At 43.1% G+C, this 27,113-nt stretch overlaps 1 long non-coding RNA gene and 1 pseudogene across 1 annotated transcript in view; both read left to right on the top strand.

Annotated features, from left to right (window-relative positions):
* LOC129038129 (uncharacterized) overlaps window positions 1-27,113 on the top strand; it is a 31,556-nt gene that overhangs the window by 209 nt on the left and 4,234 nt on the right. The window lies entirely within an intron of this gene.
* On the top strand, window positions 2,282-2,729 carry LOC129038128 (small ribosomal subunit protein eS12-like; annotated as a pseudogene).

The following is a 27,113-nucleotide window of genomic DNA, read 5'->3' as shown; positions in this document are numbered from 1 at the left end:
GAAATTCCTATTGCCTGGTGACATAGGAGCCATTGTCACACATTATGCATGTTGTCTCTGGTGATGCTGGTGTAAACACATCTACTGTGCTGCCGGTCATGTAAAAGTCTAGTACAGGCCAGGCGCAGTGGCTCACGCCTGTAATCCTAGCACTTTGGGAGGCTGAGGATCTCAGGAGTTCGAGACCAGCCTGGGCAACATGGCAAAACCCCGTCTCTACCAAAAAAATATATATACTTTCTTTTTTGAAGCAGAGGCTCGCTCTGCAATGGCACGATCTTGGCTCACTGCAACCTCTGCTTCCTGGGTTCAAGTGATTCTCGTGCCTCAGCCTCCCAAGTAGCTGGAATTACAGGTGACTGCCACCACACCTGGCCACTTTTTGTATTTTTAGTAGAGACGGGGTATCACCATTTTGGCCAGGATGGTCTTGAACTCCTGACCTCAGGTGATCCACTCGCCTTGGCTGGGATTACAGGCGTGAGCCACTGTACCTGGCCCCAGTATATTTATATATACTTTTTTATAGCATGTTCTTCCTATTAATCCACAACTTTGAGCATTAGTGCTATGAAGTAAAATGCTATGTATCATATTTTACTAGGGTTGGACTGTGTGCCCAACCCTGGTATTACTTTTGAGGTTAAAGACTTGGGTTACCACCTTGGATCCTCCCTCTCATCTCTCAGTCTGAGGAAAGCAGGCTGCCATCTTGTAAGCCACCCAGTGCAGAGGCCTGTGTGGTAAGGGGCTGAAGCCTCCTGCCCTAGCGAGTTGAGAACCAACACCTACGAACAACTATGACAGTGAATTTGGAAGTAAAGTCCAGTGTCAAATGATCCTTGAGATGAGAGCCCCTGGCCGACAGCTTAAATGCAATCTCATGAGAGTCCCTGAGTCAGGCCCAACCAGCTAAGCCATTTCTGGGTTCCTGATCCTCAGAAAATGTGAAATAATAAATATTTGGGGGTTTTGGTGTTTAAAAAAATGCTATGTGTTTGTGTTTAAAGGACGAATAAATTATATGTAAATTTGCAAGTCTAAGGATTTTCAGATGTTTCATAAAGAAGACTCTGGTAGATTCTTCTTGACTTTAGCAAATACAAATTCTCAGTGGTTACTGTTCCTATCTGAGCTGAGGCCTTGGTGTTTCTCATGTCCGAGTTTGGCTGAAGCCCTACTCTGCGAGGCTGCTGCACCGCTTGGTTTCCGAATAGGATCAGCATCAAGCTCTGGGGCAGGTGTATGAGTGGGAAATGAGTTCATTTAACAGCAGGCAGAGTCACAGAACAACTTCACAACGAACACGGTGCTGCAAGGAGAACCTGTACTGTGACCAAAGAGGCAGAATCAGCTATGATCATCTCATCTGCAAATAAAAAAAACCAAGAGGTGCTCAACCAAAAACAACTGAAATTGAACTGTAGGTGCAATGGCCTTTTTTTCATGCTTGGGGCTGAGAGGATCCAGAATTTTAGACAATGACACTAAAACACTACCTACATTCAGACCTAATAGTTCTGAATGAAAATTTCAAGTTATTTTTTGGAGTGGCAAATTATATGTACATTTAAATGTCCAAGTTCAATATAGGACAGTCTTTGGCTGGGCACGGTGGTTCACGCCTATAATCCCAGCACTGTGGGAGGCTGAGGTGGGTGGATTACCTGAGCTCAGGAGTTCGAGACCAGCCTGGCCAACATGGTGAAACCTCATCTGTACTAAAAATACAAAAATTAGCCAAGCATGGTGGCGGGCCCCTGTAATCCCAGCTAGTTGGGAGGCTGAGGCAGGAGAATCGCTTGAACCTGGGAGGCGGAGTTGGAGTGAATCGAGACCACACCATTGCACTCCAATCTAGGCGACAAGAGCAAAACTCTGTCTCAAAATTAAAAAAAAAAAAAAAGAATAGTCCTCGGATCTGAAAGATGCTTCCCTAGAGGCCCAAGAGGCTTTTGCATCAGAAACAGAGAAAGGTAAATAGCCCATTGTGGAAAGAATGACTTTGCAAGGGAGGCCGAAGAGAAGTTTCCAGTTAATTCCACTTAGATGGAATGTCAAAGCAGTAACTAAAGTCAGTGCAGTAACTAAAGTCATATTTGTCAAAGCAGTAACTAAAGTCAATGCAGTAACTAAAGTCAATATTGTAAAAGTCAATATTTGTAAAAGACACAATAGGTTGGCTTGACAATGGTAAGAGTAGTTCTGTCAGATCTAGGCAGAAATTTTTAACATGCTAAGAATTTGAGGCCTTTTCCTGCCACTGCCGAGTTGTGCGGAGGCGGAGGCTTGAGTGCCTTCAAGATTTGGCTTCACCTGTAACCCACCGCCATGGCCGAGGAAGGCATTGCTGCTGGAGGTGTAATGGACGTTAATACTGCTTTACAAGAGGTGCTGAAGACCGCCCTCATCCACGATGGCCTAACACGTGGAATTCGTGAAGCTGCTGAAGCCTTAGACAAGTGCCAAGCCCATCTTTGTGTGCTTGCACCCAACTGTGATGAGCCTATGTATGTCAAGTTGTGGAGGCCCTTTGCCATGAACACCAAATCAGCCTAATTAAGGTTGATGACAACAAGAAACTAGGGGAATGGGTAGGCCTCTGTAAAATTGACAGAGAAGGGAAACCCTGTAAAGTGGTTGGTTGCAGTTGTGTAGTAGTTAAGGACTATGGCAAGGAGTCTCAGGCCAAGGATGTCATCCAAGAGTACTTCAAATGCAAGAAATGAAGAAATAAATCTTTGGCTCACACACACATACACAAGAAGAATTTGAGGGGCCACACATTTTTAGAACTTCTGAGGCCCCATCATTTCACTGAAGTAAATGCTTTGGCCAGGCACAGTGGCTCACGCCCGTAATCCCAGCACTTTGGGAGGCCAAGGTGGGTGGACCACCTGAGGTCAGGAGTTTGAGATCAGCCTGGTCAACATGGTGAAACCCTGTTCTCTACTAAAAATACAAAAATTAGCCAGACGTGGTGGCGCACACCTGTAGTCTCAGCTACTCTGGAGGCTGAGGCAGGATAATTGCTTGAACCCAGGAGGCAGAGGCTGTAGTGAGCAGAGACTGTGCCACTGCACTCTAGCCTGGGTGACAGGAAGACTCTGTCTAGGAAAGAAAGAAAGAAAGGAAGAAAGAAGGAAGGAAGGAAGGAAATGCTTAAAAACACTTCCACTTTTAAATGCAAGATTTTAATCATATTCAGCTCCAATTTAGTGAAGACACAATGTCTGTAGAATATGACCTCTGCTGACACTTTGATCTTTAATAATAGGTGGTCTCCTTTTTTCCCTCATATCGTAATTAAATAGTAGATCTCTCATATGAAACCATTGTTTAGTTTGTAATGTTGGGCCTTGTATTTTTGTCCACCATTTCATTTTTGTGCCCTCTACAGTAGATAGCTGTGATGAAGAGGTCATGTTGTCCTCTGTGCACTGCATGCCCATCACGCGGATTTCTCAACCACTCCGAGAGGTTTGTGCCTCTGTCTGTGTGTCCAGGTAGCATCTCTGCAGGTAGGAACTGTTAACACACTGGAAAAGAGTCACTTTGGGTTTTCCAACTTTTTAGCCCCAAATAGAGCATTTCCTGTCTTTCTGCTCCACTGGGATCTCATTAATTCTCCAACTCAACCATACAGGTAACTCTTGGATCTTTCTTGGAGCATCCTGGTGGATGGAGGTAACAGAAGCTGCTATTTGAATACTAGGCTAATGCCAGTACATGGGTTCCATGGATAGTTTCACCCACCCCCATCTTTAATCACTTCCTCTATTGACTTTATCTTTTATAGAAATGTTGAAATCTATTTTAGGTTTAAAAATAAACAAACAGAGGCATCCAAATTGGAAAGGAGGTGTTCACAGATCATCTGGGCTTACATGCAGCAAGCCCTAATGATTACACACATACAAACACACATACACAGTTAGAATGAATGTGTTTAGCAAAGTTGTGGGATGTAAAGTCATACAAAAATTAATTGCATTTTTATATGCTAACGATGAACAATCTGAATAGGAAATTAACAGAAAAATTATTATGAAAAAGAATGAAATATTTCAGAATTTACTTAACCAATGAGGCAAAAAACTTGTGCATTGAAAACATTGCTGAAATAAATGAAAGAAGACACAAATAAATGAAAAGACTTTTCATGTTCATGGATTGAAAGACATAATATTGTTAAAATATCAATACTACACAAATAGGCTGGGCGTGGTGGCTCACACCTATAATCTCAGCACTTTGGGAGGCTGAGGTAGATGGATCACCTGAGGTCAGGAGTTTGAGACCAGCCTGGCTAACATGGTGAAACCCTGTCTCTACTAAAAATACAAAAATTAGCTGGATGTGGTGGCAGGCACCTGTAATCCCAGCTACTTGGGAGGCTGAGGCAGGAGATCACTTGAACCCAGGAGGCAGAGGTTGCAGTGAGCCGAGATTGTGCTATTGCACTCCAGCCTGGGCAACAAGAGCAAGACTCCATCTCAAAAAAAAAAAAAAAAACAAAACAAAAACCCACACACACAAATAGATCAACAGATTCAGTGCAATCCCTATCAAAATTCCAATGGCAGAAAAGTCTATCCCCAAATTTATATAAACTCTCAAGGGACCCTGAATAGCTAAAATAATCTTGAAAAAGAACAAAGTTGGAGGTTACACTTCTTGATTTCAAAACTTATTATAAAACTACAGTAATCAAAAGAATATGGTATGCATAAAGACAGGCATATAAACCAGTGGAATATAATAGAGAACTCAGAAATAGACCCATGCATGTATGGCCAAATGATTTGTTTAAATTCTTATTATTTTTTTGAGATGGGGTCTTGCTGGCCTTGAATTTCTGGCCTCAAGCAATTCTCCTACCCCCACCTCCTGAGTAGTGAGGACTACATATGTCTGCCACTTCACCCAGCTAAATGGCTTTTGACAAAGATGCCAAGACCATTCAATGAAGAAAGAACAGCCTTTCAAAAAATTGTGTTGGAAAAACTGTATTTCCATGTGCAAACAAATGAAATTGTTACTTTATACCACACATGAAAAGCAACTTAAAATGGATCAAAGAACTAAATATAAAACTTAGAACTATTAAACTCTTAGACGAAAACAGGGGAAAAGCTGACATTGGACTTGGCAAGTGTTTCCCAGACATGATACCAAAAGCATAGGTAACAATGGCAAAAATGCGTAAATCAGACAGCATCAAAACTATAAACTGGCTGGGCATGGTGGCTCACACCTGTAACCTCAGCACTTTGGGAGGCAGAGGTCAGTGGATCACCTGAGGTCAGGAGTTCGAGACCAGCCTAGGCAACATGGAGAAACCCCATGTCTACTAAAAGTACAAAAATTAGCCGGGTGTGGTGGCACGTGCCTGTAGTCCCAGTTACACAGGAGGCTGAAGCAGGAGAATTGCTTGAACCCGGGAGGTAGAGGTTGCAGTGAGCCGAGACTGCACCACTGCACTCCATCCTGGGCAACAGGGCGAGACTTTGTCTCAAAAAAAAAAAAAAAAAAAAACTATAAATTTCTTTGCATTAAAGAACACAATCAAAAGACTGAAAAAGTAACCTATAGAGTGGCAGAAAATATGTACAAATCATATACCCGAAAAGGAGTTACTATCCAGAATACAGAAAGAACTCCCACAACTCAACAACAAAAAAGTCAAATGACCTGATGTAAAAGGGCAAAGGACTTGAATAGACATTTCTTCAGTAAATATAAATGATATTCAAATGACTCACCTCACAACCACTAGGATGGATACTTTCTTTCTTTTTTTTTTTTTTTTTTTTTTTGAGACGGAGTCTCGCTCTGTCTGTCGCCCAGGCTGGAGTGTAGTGGCGCGATCTCGGCTCACTGCAAGCTCCGCCTCCTGGGTTCATGCCATTCTCCTGCCTCAGCCTCCCGAGTAGCTGGGACTACAGGCGCCCGCCACCACGCCCGGCTAATTTTTTGTATTTTGTTTAGTAGAGATGGGGTTTCACCGTGTTAGCCAGGATGGTCTCGATCTCCTGACCTCGTGATCCGCCTGTCTCGGCCTCCCAAAGTGCTGGGATTACAGGCGTGAGCCACCGCGCCCAGGCTGGCTACTTTCAAAACAACAGAAAATAAAAAATGTTGGTGAGGATGTGGAGAAATTTGAACTCTAGTGCACTGTTGGTGGGATTGTGCAAAGTAATTGTGGGTTTGGTCCATGAATTTTAAATCATTATAACTAGGCCCCAGACACATCTTTATTAATCAAAATAGGAACCACTACAATCAACACATTTTTGCCAACAAGAAATAAGTTTGTTTATTCCTGTAGCATAAAAATCTGTGCTTTGGGATTCAATGAACTCTTGGAAAGCATTTTCTGCACCCCGCTGGTTGTGGAAGCATTTTCCTCGCAAAAAGTTGTCGAGATGCCTGGTAGCGGTCAAGTGAGTATGACGGATGAGGCAAAACTCTGTAGCCCAATTCTTTCAACTTTTGAAGCATTGGTTGTGCGACATGCAGTCCTATGCTATTGTGAAGAAGAACTGAGCCCTTTCTGTTGACCAATGCCGGCTGCAAGCATTGCAGTTTTTGGTGCATCTCATTGATTTGCTAAGCATGCTTCTCAGATGTAATGGTTTCGTCAGGATTCAGAAAGCTGTAGCGGATCAGACCAGCAGCAGACCACCAAACAGTGACCAGGACCTTTTTTTGGTGAAAGTTTGGCTTTGGGAAGTGCTTTGGAGTTTCTTCTCAGTCCAACCACTAGTTGTTTATAAAATCCACTTTTCGTCTCATGTCACAATCCGATTGAAAAATGGTTCGTTGTTGTTGTGTAGAATGAGAGAAGACGACACTTCAAAATGACGATTTTTAAAAATTTTCGCTCAGCTCATGAGGCACCCACTTATGGAGCTTTTTTCACCTCTCCAATTTGCTTCAAATGCCGAACGACCATAGAATGGTCGACAGTGAGTTCATTGGCAACCTCTCGGGTAGTTGTAAGATCACCTTCGATGATTGCTCTCAATTGGTCGTCGTCAGCTTCTGACGGCTGTCCGCTACCCTCCCCATCTTCAAGATTCTCGTCTCCTTTACAAAACTTCTTGAACTATCACTGCACTGTATGTTCATTTGCAGTCCTGGGCCAAATGCATTGTTGATGGTGCCAGTTGCCTGTGCTGCTTTATGACCTATTTTGAACTCGAATTTGCTTTTTGTCTAACGTCTTTTTTTTTTTTTTTTTTTTTTTTTTTTTTAAGATGGAGTCTTACTCTGTTGCCCAGGCTGGAGTGCAATGGCCCAATCTCAGCTCACTGTAACCTCCGCCTCCTGGGTTCAAGCGATTCTGCTGCCTCAGCCTCCCGAGTAGCTGGGACTACAGGTGCCCGCCACCACACCTGGCCAATTTTGGTATTTTTAGTAGAGAAGAAGTTTTGCCATGTTGGCCAGGCTGGTCTCGAACTCCTGACCTCAGGTAATCCACCCACCTCGGCTTTCCAAAGTGCTGGGATTACAGGCGTAAGCCACCGTGCCTGGCCAATGTCTAATATCATTTCCATAGTCTAAAATAAATATAATATAAATAGCAAGTAATAAGTCATTAGCAAAAAAACAAAGTGAGAAATGCACATTAAAATGATGTATAACATAACCACATTTATTTAAGAATGTTTTCTAATATCAAAGTGCACATTTCAGCAAAACAAAAACCTCAATTACTTTTGCATCAACCTAATAAAATGGTTTATCCACTATGGAAGACAGTAGGACAAAAAAATAAAAATAGAATTATCATATGATGCAGCAATTTCACTTCTGGATATATATCCATAAGAATTGAAAGCAAGATCTTGATACCCATGTTCATAGAAGCATTATTCACAATAGCCAAGAGGTGGAAGCAACCCAAGTGTCCACGGATGGATGGATGGGTGGATGGATGATGGATGGATGGATGGACAAAATGTAGTAGATGCAGACAATGGATTATCATTCAGCCTTAAAACGGAAAAAAATTCTGAAACCTGCTACAACCCTGAGGACATTATGCTAAATGAAGTAAGACAGTAACACAAACAAAATATACTGTACAGTGATTCCACTTACGTAAAGTGTCTAGAGTAGTCAAATTCATAGAAACAGATTGATAGTTGCCAGGGGCTTAGATAAATGAGGGGTTGTTTAATAGGTGTAGAGCTTTGATTTTGCAAGATGAAAAAGTTCTGGGCCGGGCGTGGTGGCGCACACCTGTAATCTCAGCTCTTTGGGAGACTGAGGCAGGTGGATTGTCTGAGCTCAGGAGTTTGAGACCGGCCTGTGCAACATGGTGAAACTCCATCTCTATTTATTTATTTATTTTTATTTTTTTGAGATGGAGTCTCGTTCTGTCGCCCAGGCTGGAGTACAGTGGCGTGATCTCAGCTCACTGCAACCTCTGCCTCCCAGGTTCATGCCATTCTTCTGCCTCAGCCTCCCGAGTAGCTAGGACCACAGGCACCTGCCACCACACCCGGCCAATTTTTATTTTTATTTATTTTTTAGTAGAGACGGGGTTTCACTGTGTTAGCCAGGATGGTCTTGATCTCCTGACCTTGTGATCCGCCCGCCTCGGCTTCCCAAAGTGCTGGGATTACAGCGTGAGCCACCGCGCCCAGCCTTATTTATTTATTTTCAATTAAAAAAAGAAAAGTTCTAGAAGTTGGTTGCACAACCATGTGAATGTACTTGACACAACTGACCTATATGCTTAGAAATGGTTTAAGATGATAAATTTTGTGTTATACATTTTGTTACCACAACCATACATTAAAAAAAAATTAACCACAAGACTTTGCTAGATTCTTGAAAGAACAGTCTATACAGCGCTAGGTTTTCACCTCTGCCTCATTCCCCAGTGCTCTGCCATATGGTGTCTGTGCCTGCCACTCCAGCAGGCTGCTGTCTGTTTGTCCCAGCTGCCACCTACGGAGAACACGTCTCTGCCTCTTTGTTCATACCCCGCAACATTTGATGCTGTTGACCACTTCCCTTGGGAAATCTCTTCTTCGCAGTTTTGTCTATCTCTAGGCCACTGCCCTTTGGACTGTTTTGCAGACTTATTTTTGATTTTTTTGTTAATGTGGCTCTTCCTCAAGGCCCCATCCTAGGCCTTCTCCTTTCTCTCATTCTCTATCTCCATTTATTTATTTATTTATTTGTTTATTTAGAGACAGAGTCTTGCTCTGTCACCCAGGTTGGAGTGCAGTGGCACAATCTCGGCTCACTGCAGCCTCTGACTCCTGGGCTCAAGCGATTCTCCTGCTGCAGCCTCCCGAGTAGCTGGGATTACAGGTGTGTACCACCACACCCAGTTAATTTTTTGTATTTTTGTAGAGACAGGGTTTCACCATGTTGTCCAGGCTGGTCTCGAACTCCTGACCTCAAGTGATCTGCCCACTTTGGCCTCCCAAATTGTTGGGATTACAGGCGTGAGCCACCGCGCCTGGCCATCTATCTCCTTCTTAAGTGAACTCATCCCCTTTTACAACTTTAGCAGTGTTTGGGAGGAAAAAATTTTCTTTTACCCTTTATTTATTCATCTTACCTTTATTGAGGTCTGTGAGTTAAACAGACAAAAGACAGATCTGCAAGAGAAAAGACAGATTTTTATTCACATATGTATGGGAATGCCCAGAAAAATGTGACTCAAGGAGGCTATTAGAATTGCTGGCTTATGTATCCCCTTAATAGAAGGAGGGAGAAGGGTTAGGGATACTTGTAGAAAAATCTATGACTCTTAGGAAAGATAAACGGCCCTTAGAAGACTAGATGTAAGATGTGATTATTTTGCAACAACGTCTGTCTGGGTGTGGTGCTGACATCCCTTCTCTGCTCCAGGACAGGGAATTTATGACCTCTTTTGGGAGGCTTTGCTTTTAGGCAGGTAAAAGAGTTTGGAAAAAAATCTATTCTCGCATGCCTTCAGTTCGAAATAATCTTTATTTGCCAAAGTGGCAAAATCTGGAATCTTCCAGTAGCCACTTACTTGCTGAGAATGCCCAAAAGTGTACCTTAGCCCAGTCTCTTTTCTGTGATCCAGAACACACTATCCAGTTGCCTCAGCGCACATCAACAAGAACATCAAAGTGCATTCACCTCCTTTTCCTATAAACCTATTTTTTTCTTGTATTTCATATCATGCTAGTTCATCAAGCCAGAAAACTTCAAGTCATGCCAAACTCCACATCTCCCTCATCCAGTAATGAAACCTGATTCATTCTGTCTCCTGAGAGCTTTTGGGACTTGTTTCTCTCCCACCATTGTCACCGCAGCAGACTGTTATCATTAGGCCCTTACAATCTCCCCCTTATTATATTGTCCTAATTTACATTACAGCACAGATGTCCAGTGTGACATATGTATGTTTGTGCAGGTTAACTTTAATCTACATTCTAGGAGCTGTTAGTTAATATTTCCAAGACCCTGATCCTGATATTTTTCAGCCTTTACAAAGAATACAATTCTGATACAGGTTACAACCTAGATGAAGCTTGAAAGCATGATAAGTGAAATAAGCCAGACACAAGAGGACAAATATTGTATGATTCTACTTATATGAGGTACTTAGAATAGTCAAATTCATGGAGACAGGAAGCAGACTGGTGTTTCCCAGGGTTTGGGAGGAGGGGATAATGGGGCGTTTGTGTTTTATAGGTACAGAGATTTAGTTTGGAAAGATGAAAAAGTTCTGAAGATGGATGGTTGTGATGATGATTACACAATAATATTCATGTACTTAGTACAGCTGAATTGCACACTTAAAATGATTAAAATGGTAAATTTTATGAGTATATTTACCACAATAAAAAAAAGAGTGAAGGCCAGGTGTGGCGGCTCACACCTGTAATCCCAGCACTTTGGGAGGCTGAGGTGGACGGATCACTTGAGTTCAGGAGTTCAAGACCAGCCTGGGCAACATGGCAAAACCTTGTTTCTACTAAAAATGCAAAAATTAGCCAGGTGTGGTGGCGTGCACCTGTAGTCCCAGCTACTCAGGAGATGAGGCACGAGAATCGCTTGAACCCACGAGGCAGAGACTGCAGTGAGCTGAGATTGTGCCATTGCACTCCAGCCTGGGTGAAAGAGAGAGACTGTCTCAAAAACAACAACAACAACAACAACAACAACAACAAGCCCAGGCCCTAATCAAAACTCCACCCACAGAAGGTACTTCAGATACCTCATTTAATCTGTACTAGAGGGGCTGGGCACAGTGGCTTGCACCTGTAATTCCAGCACTTTGGGAGTCTGAGGCGGGTGGATCACCTGAGGTCAGGAGTTCGAGACCAGTCTGACCAATATGGTGAAACCTTGTCTCTACTAAAAATACAAAAATTAGCGGGGCGTGGTGGCATGCGCCTGTAGTCCCAGCTACTCGGGAGGCTGAGACAGGAGAATTGCTTGAACCCAGGAGGTGGAGGTTGCAGTGAGCCGAGATCGCGCCACTGCAGTCCAGCCTGGGGGACAGAGAAAGATTCTATCTCAAAAAAAAAAAAATCTGTACTAGAGGATTCACTGATCAGCAGAAGGGTGTTAAAGATCATTTTCTTTTATATATATATGTGTAAATATTTTTTTGCATAGGGACCACTGCAATGGGGCCTTGCAGTGGGGGAGAGAGGTTGGGTTCAGCTCCCAAAGATCATTTTCTTTTTATTTGATTGACTGAAGAAATAGGGCCTCACTTTGTTGCCAGGCTAGCCTTCAACTCTTGGCTTCAAGTGATCCTCCCCTGCCTCAGCCTCCCAAATTGCTAGGATTACAGGCATGAACTGCCACCGCTGACCCCATTTTTTAAGAGATGGGGTCTCGTTCTGTCACCCAGGCTGGAGTGCAAAGATCATTTTCAATTGGCAAATGAAGTGATAAAGACAGTGCCTGCTAGAAAGCTACATAAGCACTTACCGTCTTGTACAAATGTGTACACAGATGAACTCAGTAGCCCAACACCTTCAGAGTGATTCCTTAGTATAGAAATTCTAGAAATCCGGTAGTGTGTCCCCTCCATTCCCACCCCCACTCAGTCACATTTAACGAAGGATTTTTGTTAGAGAAGGCTTGCTGACAACCTGTCCTGAGAGCGTTGTCATATTTGTCATGGGTTGGGTCTTTTGTGTGAGCTATCTCTGCTCCAAAAGGCTAGAGAGCTAGGATTTCACCGGTCTTGCTCACACAACAGCATGTATGACTGTTTCTGTGCCTGCTTGCTCCTGACGTTTGTATCTGCTTAAAACCCTGGGGACCTCTTGGCTGCATCTAATCCTGAGAGGCTGCTGAATTTCTCCTGTCATCCCCCTACAAAGCAAATCAGATCATGTCAATTTCTCACTCCGAATTCTTCAGTAGACCCCTCCGCTCCCTCCCATTACATTCAGAGCAAAATCCCAACTCCTGCCCTCCAGGATCTGCACCTACCTTCCTCTCCCTTCTTCACTCCAGTGTGGAAGCCCTTGAATCTGTCCACGCCTCTCCCACCTCCATACCTCTGCGCATGCCATTTGTTCTGCCTGCAAAGCTCTTCCTCTCCCTACACTCTTTGGTTTCAGAGAACACAGCTGAATTCAGGGACGCCAAGTCCTTGCCTAGAAGGATATCATCTGTGCCTGGAATTTTACCTTTTTTTTTTCAGCACACTTTCAGCAGCAATGAAAGAATCCAGTCTGCATAGAAAGAAGAGTGAAATAGACACAGTAGAGAGAAACAGATGACTTCTCAGAAGGAGGAAGAGAGAAACCCAGGGGGCAGCTGCCTTTGTTCATAAACTGGTCCAGTTCCCGGGTTCCTTTCCTTCTGGGAGGCATCTGAGCCTCCCGTCCCTGGGTTCTGGGAGCTGGTTGGGAAGCTCTTTTGTAGCCAGTTGAGTCTTGACCAGGATACAGGTCTGCAGACTTATCCCTTTCCTGGTGGTGAGGCCAGCCCCAAGCCACCTTGGAAGACCTGCTGGGGGTGGGCTACGGGGGGAGCTGTGGCTGCTCCCCACCCTCCCAGGGCTGGCCACCTGGGGCAGCCTGAGCTCTCTGCTTTTGGAAGAACTGGTTTAGCAATCTGGTATCTTAAAGTCAAATTAGGTAATTTGACTTTCGAGTCCACTCAACTGATCATCAAGAAAGAATGTAAAAGGTCAGGCAGTGGCTCATGCCTGTAATCCCAGCACTTTGGGAGGCCGAAGCAGGTGGATCACCTGAGGCCAGGAGTTCAAGACCAGCCGGGAAAACATGGTGAAACCCCATCTCTGCTAAAAATAAAAAGATTAGCCAGATGTGGTGGTACACACCTGTAATCCCAGCTACTCTGGAGGCTGAGGCAGGAGAATCACTTGAACACGGGAGGCAGAGGTTGCAGTGAGCTGAGATTGTGCCACTGCACTCCAGCCTGGGCGACAGAGCAAGATCCTGTCTCAAAAAAAAAAAAAAAGAAAAGAAAAGAAAAGAAAGAACGTTAAAAGAAATTGCTAACAATTTCTTCAGGAGGAACATATCTAACCTCAAAAGACAAGAAGGAAGGGTACCCAACATAACAGCAGAAACCATAAGAAATGTTTGCCAGGGATAGGTTACACTGAAACACCCAAAGCTAATATTAATATGGCATTTCCTTGGGTAAGTTACAGAAAAGTGTTTTTGTCCTAGATTCTTCACCCGCATATGCTCCAACCTGAGGCTCTCCTTAGGAGCTTAGGTAAAATGGGAAGTGTGAGTAAGCTATACTCACACTTTTTAAGTTTTTAAGTTAATAACAGCAAGAAAGACCCAAATAGGATTTTTTTTTTTTTTTTTGAAACAGGGTCTCCCTCTGTTGCCCATGCTGGAATGCAGTGGCACCATCATAGCTCACTGCAACCTTGGCCTCCTGGGCTCAAGTGATCCTCTCACCTCAGCCTCCTGAGTAGCTGGGACCACAGGTGTGTGCCACCACACCTGGCTAATTTTTAAATTATTTGTAGAGATGAGATTTCACTATGTTGCCCAGTCTGACTTCAAACTCCTGGGCTCAAATAATCCTCCTGCCTCGGCCTCCAAAGTGCTGGGATTACAGGCATGAGCCACATTGCTCGGCCCCAAAATGGGATCTTGAAGTCAACAATTATATTCTTTTTTTCTTTTATAGTATTTTACATATTTATGGGGTACATTTGAGTATTTGTTACACACATAGAATGTGTAGCGATCAAGTCAGGGTATTTGTGGTATCCATCACCCCATGATGATTATTTATTTTTTCTTTTTTTGTGAAGTAGGTACTGAAGAGTATTTATTATTTCTATGTGTTGGTAATACTTTAAGTCCTCTCTTCTAGGTACTTTGAAATATATAATATATTGTTGCTAACTATAGTTACCATCGTCTGCTATTGACCATTATAACTTACTTCTTTTATCTAACTGTATGTTTGTACCCTTTAACCAGCCTCTCTTCATCTACCCTTTTCCACCTGCATACCCTTCCCAGCATCTGGTATCTATCGTTCTACTGTCTTCTTCCACGAGATCAAGTTTTTTAGCTCCAACATATGAGTGAGAACATGTAATTTGTGTCTTTGTATGCCTGGCTTATATTACTTAGCATAATGACATCCAGTTCCATCCATGTTACTGCAAATGATATGATATATATATATATATATAAAAATATATATATACTTTTTTTTTTTTTTGAGACAAAGTCTCGCTCTGTTGCCCAGGCTGGAGTGTAGTGGCACGATCGCCGCTCACTGCAACCTCCACCTCCCAGGTTCAAGCAGTTCTCCTGCCTCAGCCTCCTGAGTAGCTGGGCGAGTAGCTGGGATTACAGGCGCACACCACCATGCCTGGCTAATTGTTTTGTATTTTTAGTAGAGATGGGGTTTCGCCATGTTGCGCAGGCTAGTCTCGAACTCCTGACCTCAAGACATCTGCCCCCTCAGCCTCCCAAAGTGCTGGGATTACAGGCGTGAGCCACTGACCCCAGCCACAGATGATATGATTTTATTCTTCTTCATGAACCAATAGTATTTCATTGTGTATATGTACCACATTTCCTTTATTTGTTCATCCACTGATGGATACTTAGGTTGATTCCATCTCTTGGCTATCGTGAATAGTGCTGCAATAAACATGCAAGTACAGGTATCCCTTTGATATACCGATTTCTTTTCCTTTGGGTAAAATATTCAGTAATGGGATTGCTGGATTGAATAGTGGTTTTGTTTTTGTTTTTGGAGAAATCTGTACACTGTTTTCCATAATGGCTGTACAACTTTACATTCCCACCAACTGTGTACAGAGTTTCTTTTTCTCAGCATCCTCACCAGCATCTGTTATTTTTGGTCTTTTTAATAATGTGATTACCTGACAGATTCTTCCTGTCTGCTGCACAGACAAAACCAATTCGCTGAGACTGTGGTGTTACAGTAAAGTAAGAGTTTAATTAATGCAAGGCCAGTCACGTGAAAGAACTAGAGTTACCAATTACATTGATCTCCCTGAGAACTCAGAGGCTAGAGTTTTAATGAATAATTTGGTGGGCAAAGACCTAGGGAATGGGTGCTGCTGATTGGTTGAGGATGAAGTCCTAGGGGTGTGGAAAATTGTCCTGTACTGAGTCTGCTTCTGGGTGGTGCCACAGGACTGGTTGAGTCATGAGTCACGGGTCCAGGTTGGGTCAGTTGGTTGCCAGAACACCAAAGTCCGAAAAACATCTTAAAAGACGAATCTTAGGTTCTACAATAATTATGTTACCTGTAGAAGCAATTGGGGAAGTTCACAAATTTTGTGACCTCTGGCCACATGGCTTCTCAACAGTAAGCAATTGTAGAAACTATGTCTACATTTTAGCGGAATTCAGGCCCCTCCTTTAATCCTAATCACCTTTTTTTTTTTTTTTGAGACAGAGTCTCACTCTGTCGCCCAGGCTGGAGTGCAGTGCACAATCTCGGCTCACTGCAAGCCCCGCCTCCCGGGTTCACCCCATTCTCCTGCCTCAGCCTCCCGAGTAGCTGGGACTACAGGTGCCCGCCACCACGCCTGGCTAATTTTTTTTTTTGTATTTTTAGTAGAGGCAGGGTTTCACTGTGTTAGCCAGGATGGTCTCGATCTCCTGACCTCATGATCTGCCTGCCTCTGCCTCCCAAAGTGCTGGGATTACAGGCGTGAGCCACCACGCCCAGCCAATCCTAATCACCTTTTACAAAGGTGAGTTTTGGCCCCTGAGCAAAGAGGGTGTTAGTTTTAAGGAGGGACTATTATCATCTTTGCTTCAAAGTTAAATGTAAACTAAATTCCTCCTATGGTTTGCTTGGCCTATGACCAGGAATGAGCAAGGGCAGCCAGCTTGCGAGGCTAGAAGCAACGTCGAGTCAGCCATGCTAGATTCTCTCACTGTCATAATCTTTGCAAAAGTGGTCTCAGTAATAGCCATTCTAACTGGGGTAATGTGATTATCTCATTGTGGCTTTGATTTACATTTCTCTGATAATTAGTAATATAATGAGCGCCTGTAATCCTAGCTACTTGGGAGGCTGAGGCAGAGAATCACTTGAACCCAGGAGGCAGAGGTTGCAGTGAGCTGAGATTGTGCCATTGCACTCCAGCCTGGGCAACAAGAGCAAGACTCCATCTCAAAAAAAAAAAAAAAAGGTCCCATTAAAAAGTGGGCAAATGGTCAGGCATGAGGGCTCATGCCTGTAATCCTAGCACTTTGGGAGGCTGAGGTGAGTGGATTGCTTGAGTCTAGAAGTTTCTTCATGTACCTATTGGCCATTTGTATGTCCTCTTTTGAGAAATATGTTGTCATTTGCCCACTTTTTTTTTTTTTTTAAGCAAGGTCTTACTCTGTTGTTCAGGCTGGAGTGCAGTAGCACTATCAGGGCTCACTACAGTCTTGATCTCCTGAGCTCAGGTAATCCTCCCACCTCAGCTCTCTGAGTAGCTGGGACTACAGGCATGTACCACCATGCCCGGCTAATTTTTTGTATTTTTAGTAGACACAGGGTTTCACCATGTTGCCCAGGCTGGTCTTGAACTTCTAGACTCAAGCAATCCACTCACCTCAGCCTCCCAAAGTGCTAGGATTACAGGCATGAGCCCTCATGCCTGGCCATTTGCCCACTTTTTAATGGGACCTTTTTTTTTTTTTTTGAGATGGAGTCTTGCTCTTGTTGCCCAGGCTGGAGTGCAATGGCACAATCTCAGCTCACTACAACCTCCGACTCCTGGGTTCAAGCGATTCTCCTGCCTCAGCCTCCCGAGTAGCTGGGATTACAGGTGCCCGCCACCACACCTGGCTAATTTTTGTATATTTAGTAGAGACAGGGTTTCGTCACATTGGCCAGGCTGGTCTCAAACTCCTGACCTCATGATCTGCCTGCCTTGGCCTCCCAAAGTGCTGGGATTACAGGCATGAGCCACCGCGGCCGGCCAGGACTTTTAAACATTTTATTGTTGACTCATTTGTGTTCCTTGTGTATTCAGGATATTAATCCCTTGTAGGATGAATGTTTGCAAATAATTTCTCCCATTCAACAGGTTGTCTCTTCACTCTATTGTTTCCTTTGCTGTGCAGAAGCTTTTTCATTTAATATAGTTCTATTTGTTTATTTTTGTTTTCGTTTTTTGTTCTTTTGAGATCTTAGCCATAAAATCTGCCTAGACTAATGTCCTGAAGTATTTTCCCTATGTTTTCTTCTATTAGTTCTGGGTCTTATATTTAAGTCTTCAATCCATCTTGAGTTGATTTTTGTATATGGTGAGAGATAGCGTCCACTTTCATTCCTCAGCACCGTTTATTGAAGACAGTGTCCTTCCCCCAGTGTTATCTTCTTGGTACTTTTATTGAAAATCAGTTGGCTATAAATATATGTATTTATTTCTGTATTCTGTATTCTGTTCCATCAGTCTATGTGTCTGCTTTTATACTAATACCATGCTGTTTTGTTTACTATAGCCTTGTAACATATTTTGAAGTCAGGTAGTGTGATACCTCCAGCTTTGTTCTTTTTTCTCAGAATTGCATTGGCTATTCAGGCTCTTTTTTGGTTCCATAAGAATTTTATGATTTTTTTTCTAATTCTGTGAAAAATGATATTGGTGTTTTGATAGGGATTGCACTGAATCTGTAGATTGCTATGGGCAATATGATCTTTTTTTTTTTTTTTTTTGGACGGTCTCACTCTTTCCCAGGCTGGGGTACAGTGGTGCTATCTCGGCTCACTGCAGCCTCCACCTCTTGGGTTCAAGTGATTCTCATGCCTCAGCCTCCCAAGTAGCTGGGATTACAGGCACCTGCCACTACGCTTAGCTAATTTTTGTATTTTTAGTAGAGATGGGGTTTCACTGTGTTTGTCTAGGCTGGTCTTGAACTCCTGACCTCAAGTGATTCACTTGCCTCGGCCTCCCAAAGTGCTGGGATTACAGGCGGGCGTGAGCCACCATGCCTGGCCAATATGATAATTTTAATGATATTATTTCTTCCAGCTTATGAGCATGGGATGTCAGTCCATTTGTATGTGTCCACTTCAGTTTCTGTCATCAGCGTTTTGTAGTTTTCTTTGTAGAGCTCTTTCACCTCCTTTGTTGAATGTATATTCCTGAGTGTTTTATTCTTTTTTTATAGCTACTATAAATAGGATTGCTTTCTTGATTTTTTTCTCAGCTAGTTCATTACTGGTGTATAGAAATGCTACTGATTTTGTATATCAATTTTGTATCCTACAATATTACTTAATTTATTTATTAGATTTAAGAGTTTTTTGGTGGAGTCTGGGTTTTTCTAGATATAAGATCATATCAACAGTAAAGAGGGACAATTTGACTTTCTCTTTTCTAATTTGGGTGCCTTTTATTTATTTCTCTTGCCTTATTGCTCTGGCCAGGACTTCCAATACTTATATTCTTTTTTTTTTGAGACAAGAGTCTCCCTCTGTCTCCCAGGCTGGAGTGCAATGGCATGATCTCGGATCACTGCAACCTCTGCCTCCCCAGCTCAAGTGATTCTCCTACCTCAGCCTCCCAAGTAGCTGGGACTACAGGTGTACACCACCATGCCCAGTTAATTTTTGTATTTTTAGTAGAAACGGGTTTTCATCATGTTGGCCAAGCTGGTCTCGAACTCCTGACCTCAAGTGATCTGCCCACCTTGGCCTCCCAAAGTGCTAGGATTACAGGTGTGAGCCACCTTACCCGGCCTACAGTACTTGTATTCTTACGTGGCTCATATCTGTAGCTGATTTCCAATGGGAGAAACCAAGGGACTGCTGCTATAAAGCTGCACATGAAAACAAGAGGTACCATTATCTCATGAACAACTTCCAACTGTGCAGAGTCCAGGCATCCTCACCTGATCCTCCAGAAACACTACCCCTGGTCTGCAAGCTGATTTGCTTCTGACACAGAGAGGCACCCAGCAGAAGCAAGGACTCGCGTCTACAGAGAACACTTAATCAGATTGTCGGGGCTAGCTGGGCTCCTTGGGAAATGGAGGGGGCAGTGGGCGCCAGGGCAGGGGAAAAGCTTATTGAGAGCAAGAGCAGGATGCAGGGAATGAGCAGAAAATAAACCTGAACTCTGTCTCGATTACAATTAAGTGTCTGCCACCGGAAAGCAACTTAAACAGACAGCAGCCACCTCAGCTGCCAGTGCCTGTGGGCTCATATGACCAATCCCAGCCTTGTAGCTATTCTTAGTCACAGTTTCTCCCGACTCAATCTGCAGTAGAAGTGAAGACACTCTTCTACCTGTAATACAGAGCTGTCCTTCCTCCCTTTATCTCTTGATTTTTACCATTTGTTCTGCAGTCTCTGTTAGTGTGTGTTCTGGACATAATAAAATATGGCTAGTTAATTCAAGCAAAAGCTTGCGGTGACTTGGCAAAGCATTATCAAGATTAATGGGAGGACAGGCAGAGGATAAAATGAGGTTGAAACTGGCTTGCCTTGTATTCAAAAATCCTAACTCCTCTTTTTACTGATTATCTTAGCTATGCATTTTTTTGTAAAGCCTCTTGAATTCAAACCAGATAAAGCTTGCTTTCTTTCAAATGTGCTTAATAACTAGGACCTGCATCTGATATTCACTGTGTGATTGCAGTGACTATAAATGCTTCCTTTAAATCTGTGTAATTTCTAAATCAAATGTTCGGAAACCAACAGAAATGTTTATTCTTAGATAAGTTAACTATGATTCAACAACTTTGTGCTCTAATTTATGGAAGAGATTCTCTCTCCATCAGTGACGTTGGCTGGGTTGTGTTGCTAGAGATGAGCAATGCGCATTAGTGAGGCTTGCCTGAATCTTCCTTGTCAGGTTGGGTATGTCTCATAAAATTAGTTGAAAGGGCTGGGCACGGTGGCCCACGCCTGTAATCCCAGCACTTTGGGAGGCCCAAGCGGGTGGATCACTTGAGGTCAGGAGTTTGAGACCAGCCTAGCCAACATGGCGAAACCCTGTCTCTACAAAAAATACAAAAATTAGCGGGGCATGGTGACACGCGTATATAGTCCCAGCTACTGGGAAGGCTGAGGCAGGAGAATGACTTGAACCCAGAGGTGGAGGTTGCAGTGAGCCGTGATCACGCCACTGCACTCCAGTCTGGGTGACAGAGCAAGACTTTGTCTCAAAACAAAAAACAAACAAAAAAAAGATTAGTTGAAAGGGAAAGAGAGAAATTGCAAGTGACAGGAGCACCTGAGTCGCAGGGGTGGCACATATGTACAATGGGTGCGGACTTTGTTAAGGGAAGGATGAGAGTGTGTCGTATTGTGGTCAAGATCACAGCCTTTACTGCCAGACAGATCTGACTCCACTGCTGTGTGACCTTGGATGGATTGCTTAATGTCTCTACGCTTTCATTTCTGTTTTATCATGTGTGAAGTGGGGATATAAAAGACAATCTAGGCCAGGCGCGGTGGCTCATGCCTGTAATCCCAGCACTTTGGGAGTCTGAGGCAGATGGATCAGGAGTTCAGGAGTTCGAGACCAGCCTGGCCAATATGACAAAACCCTGTCTCTACTAAAAATACAAAAAAATTAGCCAGGCATGGTGGCAGGCGCCTGTGGTTCCAGCTACTTGAAAGGCTGAGACAGGAGGATTGCTTGAACCTGGGAGGTGGAGGTTGCAGGGAGCCGAGATCGCACCACTGCACTCCAGCCTGGGTGACAGAGCAAGGCTCCATCTCAAAAAACAAAAAAAGGCCAATGTACAAAAGATCGTTGAAAGGATTCCATGAGATAAAAGATGCAAGGCATTAAGCCCAGGAGAGAAACATTAGCTGTTGCCATTTTTTTTTCTTTTCCTTCAAGAGTATGCTTATTTTGTTACTGTTCTAATCCTAGCTCTACCTTATGACTGTGGAAGCTTGGGCAGGACTGCTGAAACCTGGTTCTTCCTTTCTAAAATGGGGCTGTTAACATCTTCTTGATGGGATTACTGTGAGAATGAACAGACAGAATGATGTGTGTGAAGAATGCCTGACACAGAGAGTGCCTTGCAGAGTGCATGCAGCCAGTCAATTTCAGGGCCCCCTTCTCACTCCTGACCCCTTCATGGAGAGACCACAGACGAAATCATAGACGCTCTGGATGTGAGGTACTATGATGAAAGCCAGAAATCAGGATGTAGTGGCTCACGCCTGTAATCCCAACACTTTGAGAGGCCAAGGCGAGCAGATCATCTGAGGTCAGGAGTTCAAGACCAACCTGCCCAACATGGCGAAACCCTGTATCTACTAAAAAAATACAAAAAATTAGCCAGGTGTGGTGGCAGGCACCTGTAATCCCAGCTACTCGGGAGTCTGAGGCAGGAGAATCGCTTGAACCTGGGAGGCAGAGGTTGCAATGAGCTGAGATCGCACCACTGCACTCCCGCCTGGGCCACAAGAGTGAAACTCCGTCTCAAAAAAAAAAAAAAAAGCCAAAAAACAAAAAACAACTTCCCCGATGATTCTGATGTGAATGAAATCAGGGTAAGACCCTAGATTGTCTAGAGGTTTGATGGTAGATCCTGGGACAGTGAAACTTATCTACTTCTATTTTTCTTCTTTTGAAACAAGGTCTCGCTATGTTGCCCAGGCTGGACTCAAACTCCTGGGCTCAAGCGATCCTCCCAGTTCAGCCTCCAGAATAGCTGGAATTAGAGGCGTAAGCCACCAAACCCAGGGCTACCTACCTCTATTTTCACCATGGACATACAATGTAAGTTCTCTTACTCACAAATGTCAGCCATTGTTCATGAGGAAAATCAAGCTCATCTTTATTCCTGAAAATCCATTTTCTTAGTCAACTGGTGCTGCCATGAAAAAATACCACAGGCTGGGTGGCTTAAACTACAGTCATTTATTTCTCACAGTTCTAGGGGCTGGGAAGTCTAAGACCAACGTGCTGGCCTATATGATTCCTGGTGAAGTTTCTCTTTTGGCTTGCAGATGGCCCCGTCCCTTTGTTTCCTCACGTGGAGAGGAAGAGAGGGAGAGAGAGACCAAGCTGTCTTGTGTCTCTTCTTATAAGGGCACTAATCCCATCATGAATGTCCCACCTTCACGTGTGCATGTAAACCTAATTATTAACACCTCACAAACACCCATCTCCAAATGCCATCACATTCCACATTGGGGGTTAGAAATTTTAGGAATATAAATTTGGGGAGGACAGAACCCAAACCATAACACCAACTCCAAAAGCAGGCTTTACTAAGTAAAGGTTGGTTGTGCTTCAGAGCTCTAACAGTTCTGGGAGGTCATTGTGAAATAGGCCTATTGTCACTTGTTGAAGGTTGTGCAACTCCTAGTGGCTGAACCATCAGTTTCCAAACTTCATTCTTTTCATTATATCAAATAAATGGCCTTGAAAGATCTGTAATGAGGACAAGAGTGACCAGTCAGAAAAATGGCAAAGAAACCAGTAACAAAAGGGAATATGACAATTAAGTGCATAATAAATCGGGTAGGGGAGATAATGAAAAATAAACAAATAAAGGAAGAATGAATGAATGGGATTTAGGGCATGCATCGATTACTTAAAAAAGAGACTGAAAAGTCTGAGGTAATCTTTTGTGAAAATTAATGAAATAAGCCCAGCATTTTCTGACCCGTGTTTTATGTGTGGGCAAGGCTCATGTTTACAGTTATTCTTGAACACTCCTTGCTCTACCCCACCCTCCCAAGTCTTTTGACCTCAGGAAAAATCAGTCTAAAAAGATTGTTTTTGTCATCTCCAGCTGTCCCAGTTGCCCATCAAATCCAGCCTTTGTTTCTCTTGCAGGCTCACTGTCTCTGATTGCAACTTTAACCCTGTCTTGAATTGTCTAAGAGGCTGGGGGCTGACAGCTGAATCCAAGTCTCAGACACACAGACTTTGACCTTTGCAGTCCACTGACCTGCAGAATACATCAGTTAACACACATAGGAAGAGATGCAAGAAAGAGCTACACGAAAGTGGGTAAAGGATTATCAAAGGAGGAGTAAAGAGACAGAGAGCAGAGTGGGCTGAGCAAAGACATCTAGATTAATGATAAGGTGACCAAGGGATAGCTTTAATGCAGGCTGGGAAGGGTTCTGGTGGCAGTGTTAGCAGCCATTTCTTTTCCTTTTTCTTCTCTATTTTTCCAGCTAAGACTGAAGGAAAGGCGTTAAATATGATCTGGGGTACAGTGGCTCACACCTGTAATCCCAGCACTTTGGGAGGCCGAGGCGGGCGGATCACCTGAGGTCAGGCGTTTGATACCAGTCTGGCCAACGAAACCTCATCTCTACTAAAAATACAAAAAAAATTAGCCAGGCATGGTGGCATGCATCTGTAATCCCAGCTTCTTGAGAGGCTGAGGCAGGAGAATCACTTGAACCCAAGAGGCAGAGATTGCAGTGAGCCAAGATCATGCTACTGCACTCCAGCCTGGTTGACAGAGCAAGACTCCATCTCAGAAAAAAAAAATAAATAAAATAATAAATAAATAAATACAATCTGGAATTGAGATTAAATATAAGAAATAACTTTCAGAGAGAACTATTTATTTAATAAAGGAAAAGATTATTGACAAGGCTATGTGAGTCACCCTTACTGCATAATACTGAGGCATAATTATTATCAAGCCCCATCTAGAAGTTTGGCAGTCTCTTGGACACTTCAAATGCATACATTACTTCATTTAATCTTTTTAGGAACTCCCTAAAGTGAATAGTATTACCCCCATTTTACAGAAAAGTAAACTGAGGCTCAAGGATGGTAAGGGACTTGCCAGGGACCTATGCAGTGGGTGGCACAGCTGAGTTTAGGCCAAGTTACATTAGACTCTAAATCTTGCCACTCGATCAGCAGGAACCATGGTCTTGAATTGCTTCAGACTAAACCCAGGGAATGATCAAATCATCTCGGTGGGCTCCAAACCTGCCTTATCTCAGGGACTGGGTGAAAGGTAAGAGAAAGGAGGAGGGAGGAACTGAGAGTGACCTCATGGGGTGACGTCTCCTAGTACCACCCCCAGCATAAAGCCAAGAAAAACTTTCATCAGTTTCTCTCAGAGTAAATCCCTTTGCATTTGAATTAATGATTTAAGAAGTCCAAGATCAGGGCGCCTGCCTATTTAGTTCCTCAGTGAGGGCAACTTCCCAGCTGCCAGAACTGTGAGAACTAAACGTCTGTTGTATGAGCCACCCAGTCTCTAGTATTTTGTTACGGCAGTCCCAGCAGACTAGGACAGTGACATTCAGAGAAAAGAGGCCAGAGGCCTTGTCCCAGGCCATGAGGATACCACTGAGCTGAGGGAGGAAAGCTCCCACCAAGGTTTGAAATGCAAAAAAAAATGATGTCTGGCGGGGCGCATTGGCTCCCACCTGTAATCCCTGCACTTTGGGAGGCCAAGGCAGGAGGCCAAGTGAACTCCTCACTTGAGGTCAGGAGTTTGAGACCAGCCTGGCCAACATGATGAAACCCTGTCTCTACTAAAAATACAAAAATTAGCCGGGCGTGGTGGCAGGCGCCTGTAATCCCAGCTACTCCAGAGGCTGAGGCAGGAGAATCTCTTGAACCTGGGAGGCGGAGGTTGCAGTGAGCTGAGATCATGCCACTGCACTCCAACCTGGGTGACAGAGAGAGATTCTGTCTCAGAAAAAGAAAGAGAGAAAGAGAGAAAGGAAGGAAGGAAGGAAGATGTCAGCAAAAATGTCAGAGAAAGGACCTCTGAAAAATTTCTCCTCTATGAAAATAATGAGAAAACTGGCAAAAAAGGGAAGAATCAACTCTTTTAGGGCTCTGGAAATTAATCAAATGCTGGCAGGAATTCAGGAAGTATGTATTCAAGAAAAATGGCTGAATCTCACTAATTAGAGAAATTAGAAAATAGTTTGAGATGAGTGAAAATAAAAACACAGCATACCCAAACTTACGGGATGCAGCTAACCCACCGCTTAGAGGGAAATTTATAGCTGTAAATGCCAATATTAATGAAGAAGAAAGATCTAAAGTCAATAATCTAAACTTTCACCTTAAGACACTGGAAAAGGAAGGGAAAACTAAACCAAAAAACAAGTAGAAGGAAGGATAGAATAAAGACTGTAATGGAAATAAGTGAAATACAGAATACAAAAACGAGAGAAGATCAACAAAACAAAATGTTAATCTTTGGAAAGACCAACAAAATTGACAAAATATTAGCTAAACTAACCAGGAAAAAAAGAGTTGATTACCAAAATTAGGACTGAAAGAGGGCACATGACTTCCGACCCTACAGAAATAAAAAAATTTATGAGGGGATATTTTGAAAAATTGTATGCAAACAAATCAGACAGCTGATATGAAATAGACAAATTTCTAAAGAGACACAAACTATCTAAATTGATCCAAGAAGAAACAGAAAATCTGAAGAGACCTATCACAAAGAGATTGAAGTAATAGTAAAAACAAAAGCAAAAATAAACAGAAAATACTTCCAACAAATAAGAGCTCAAGATCAAACGTAAGAAAAGGATTAATAGACTCTTAATTGACCAATGGAAGGAAAAGGTGTTAGAATTTCAAGCCCTCAATTATCTATCCCACCTTCCTGTTTTAAAAAAAACTGATGCTGAAAAAGCACAAAACATAAAATGTACCATCTTAGCCACTTTTAAGTGTGCAGTTTAATATTGTTAAGTATATTCATATTGTTGTGAAACAGATCTCCCAGTCTTTTTCATCTTGCAAATTCAAAACTCTATACCCATTCAATAATAACTCCCCCTTTCCTCCTCCTCATCCTTTGGTAAACACCGTTCTACTTTTTGTTTCTATAAATTTGATGACTACCTCATATTAGTGGAATCATACAGTATTCATCTTTTTGCGATTGGCTTATTTCACTTAGCATAATATTCTTAACGTTCATCATGTTGTAACATGTAACAGGATTTTCTTCCTTTCTTTCTTTTTTTGTTTTGCTTTGTTTTGTTTTGTTTTGAGATGGAGTTTCACTATTGTTTTCCCAGGCTGGAGTGCAATGGCGCGATCTCGGCTCACAGCAACCTCCCCGCCTCCTGGGTTCAAGTGATTCTCCTGCCTCAGCCTCCCGAGTTAGCTGGGATTATAGGCATGTGCCACCACACCCAGCTAATTTTGTATTTTTAGTAGAGATGGGGTTTTTCCATGTTGGTCAGGCTGGTCTTGAAATCCCGACCTCAGGTGGTCTGCCCACCTTGGCCTCTCAAAGTGCTGGGATTACAGGCGTGAGCTACCTACCGTGCCTGGCCGGATTTTCTTCCTTTCTAAGGCTGAATAATATTCCATTGTATGCATAGACCACATTTTGTTTATCCAGTCATCTTTCGGTAGACGCTTGGATTGTTTTCACCTCTTGGGTACCATGAATAAATGCTGCTGTGAACAGGGGTATGCAAATATCTTTTTGAGACTCCTCTTTCAATTCTTTTGGATGTATACCCAGAAGTGGAATTGCTGAATCATAATAGTGCTATTTTTAATTTTTTGAGAAACTGCCTACTGTTTTCCATAGAGGTTGCAACATTTTATAATCCCACCAACAGTGTGCAAGGATACTGATTTCTCCACATCCTGGCCTTGTTATTTTCTGGGTTTTTAATTTGTTTTTAATGGTACTTGTCCTAATGAGTGTGAG

Source organism: Pongo pygmaeus, chromosome 5 (assembly GCF_028885625.2).
Source record: "Pongo pygmaeus isolate AG05252 chromosome 5, NHGRI_mPonPyg2-v2.0_pri, whole genome shotgun sequence".
Taxonomy (NCBI): domain Eukaryota; kingdom Metazoa; phylum Chordata; class Mammalia; order Primates; family Hominidae; genus Pongo; species Pongo pygmaeus.
The sequence above is the reverse complement of the archived record's forward strand: the minus strand, read 5'-3'. Positions and strand labels throughout refer to the sequence as shown.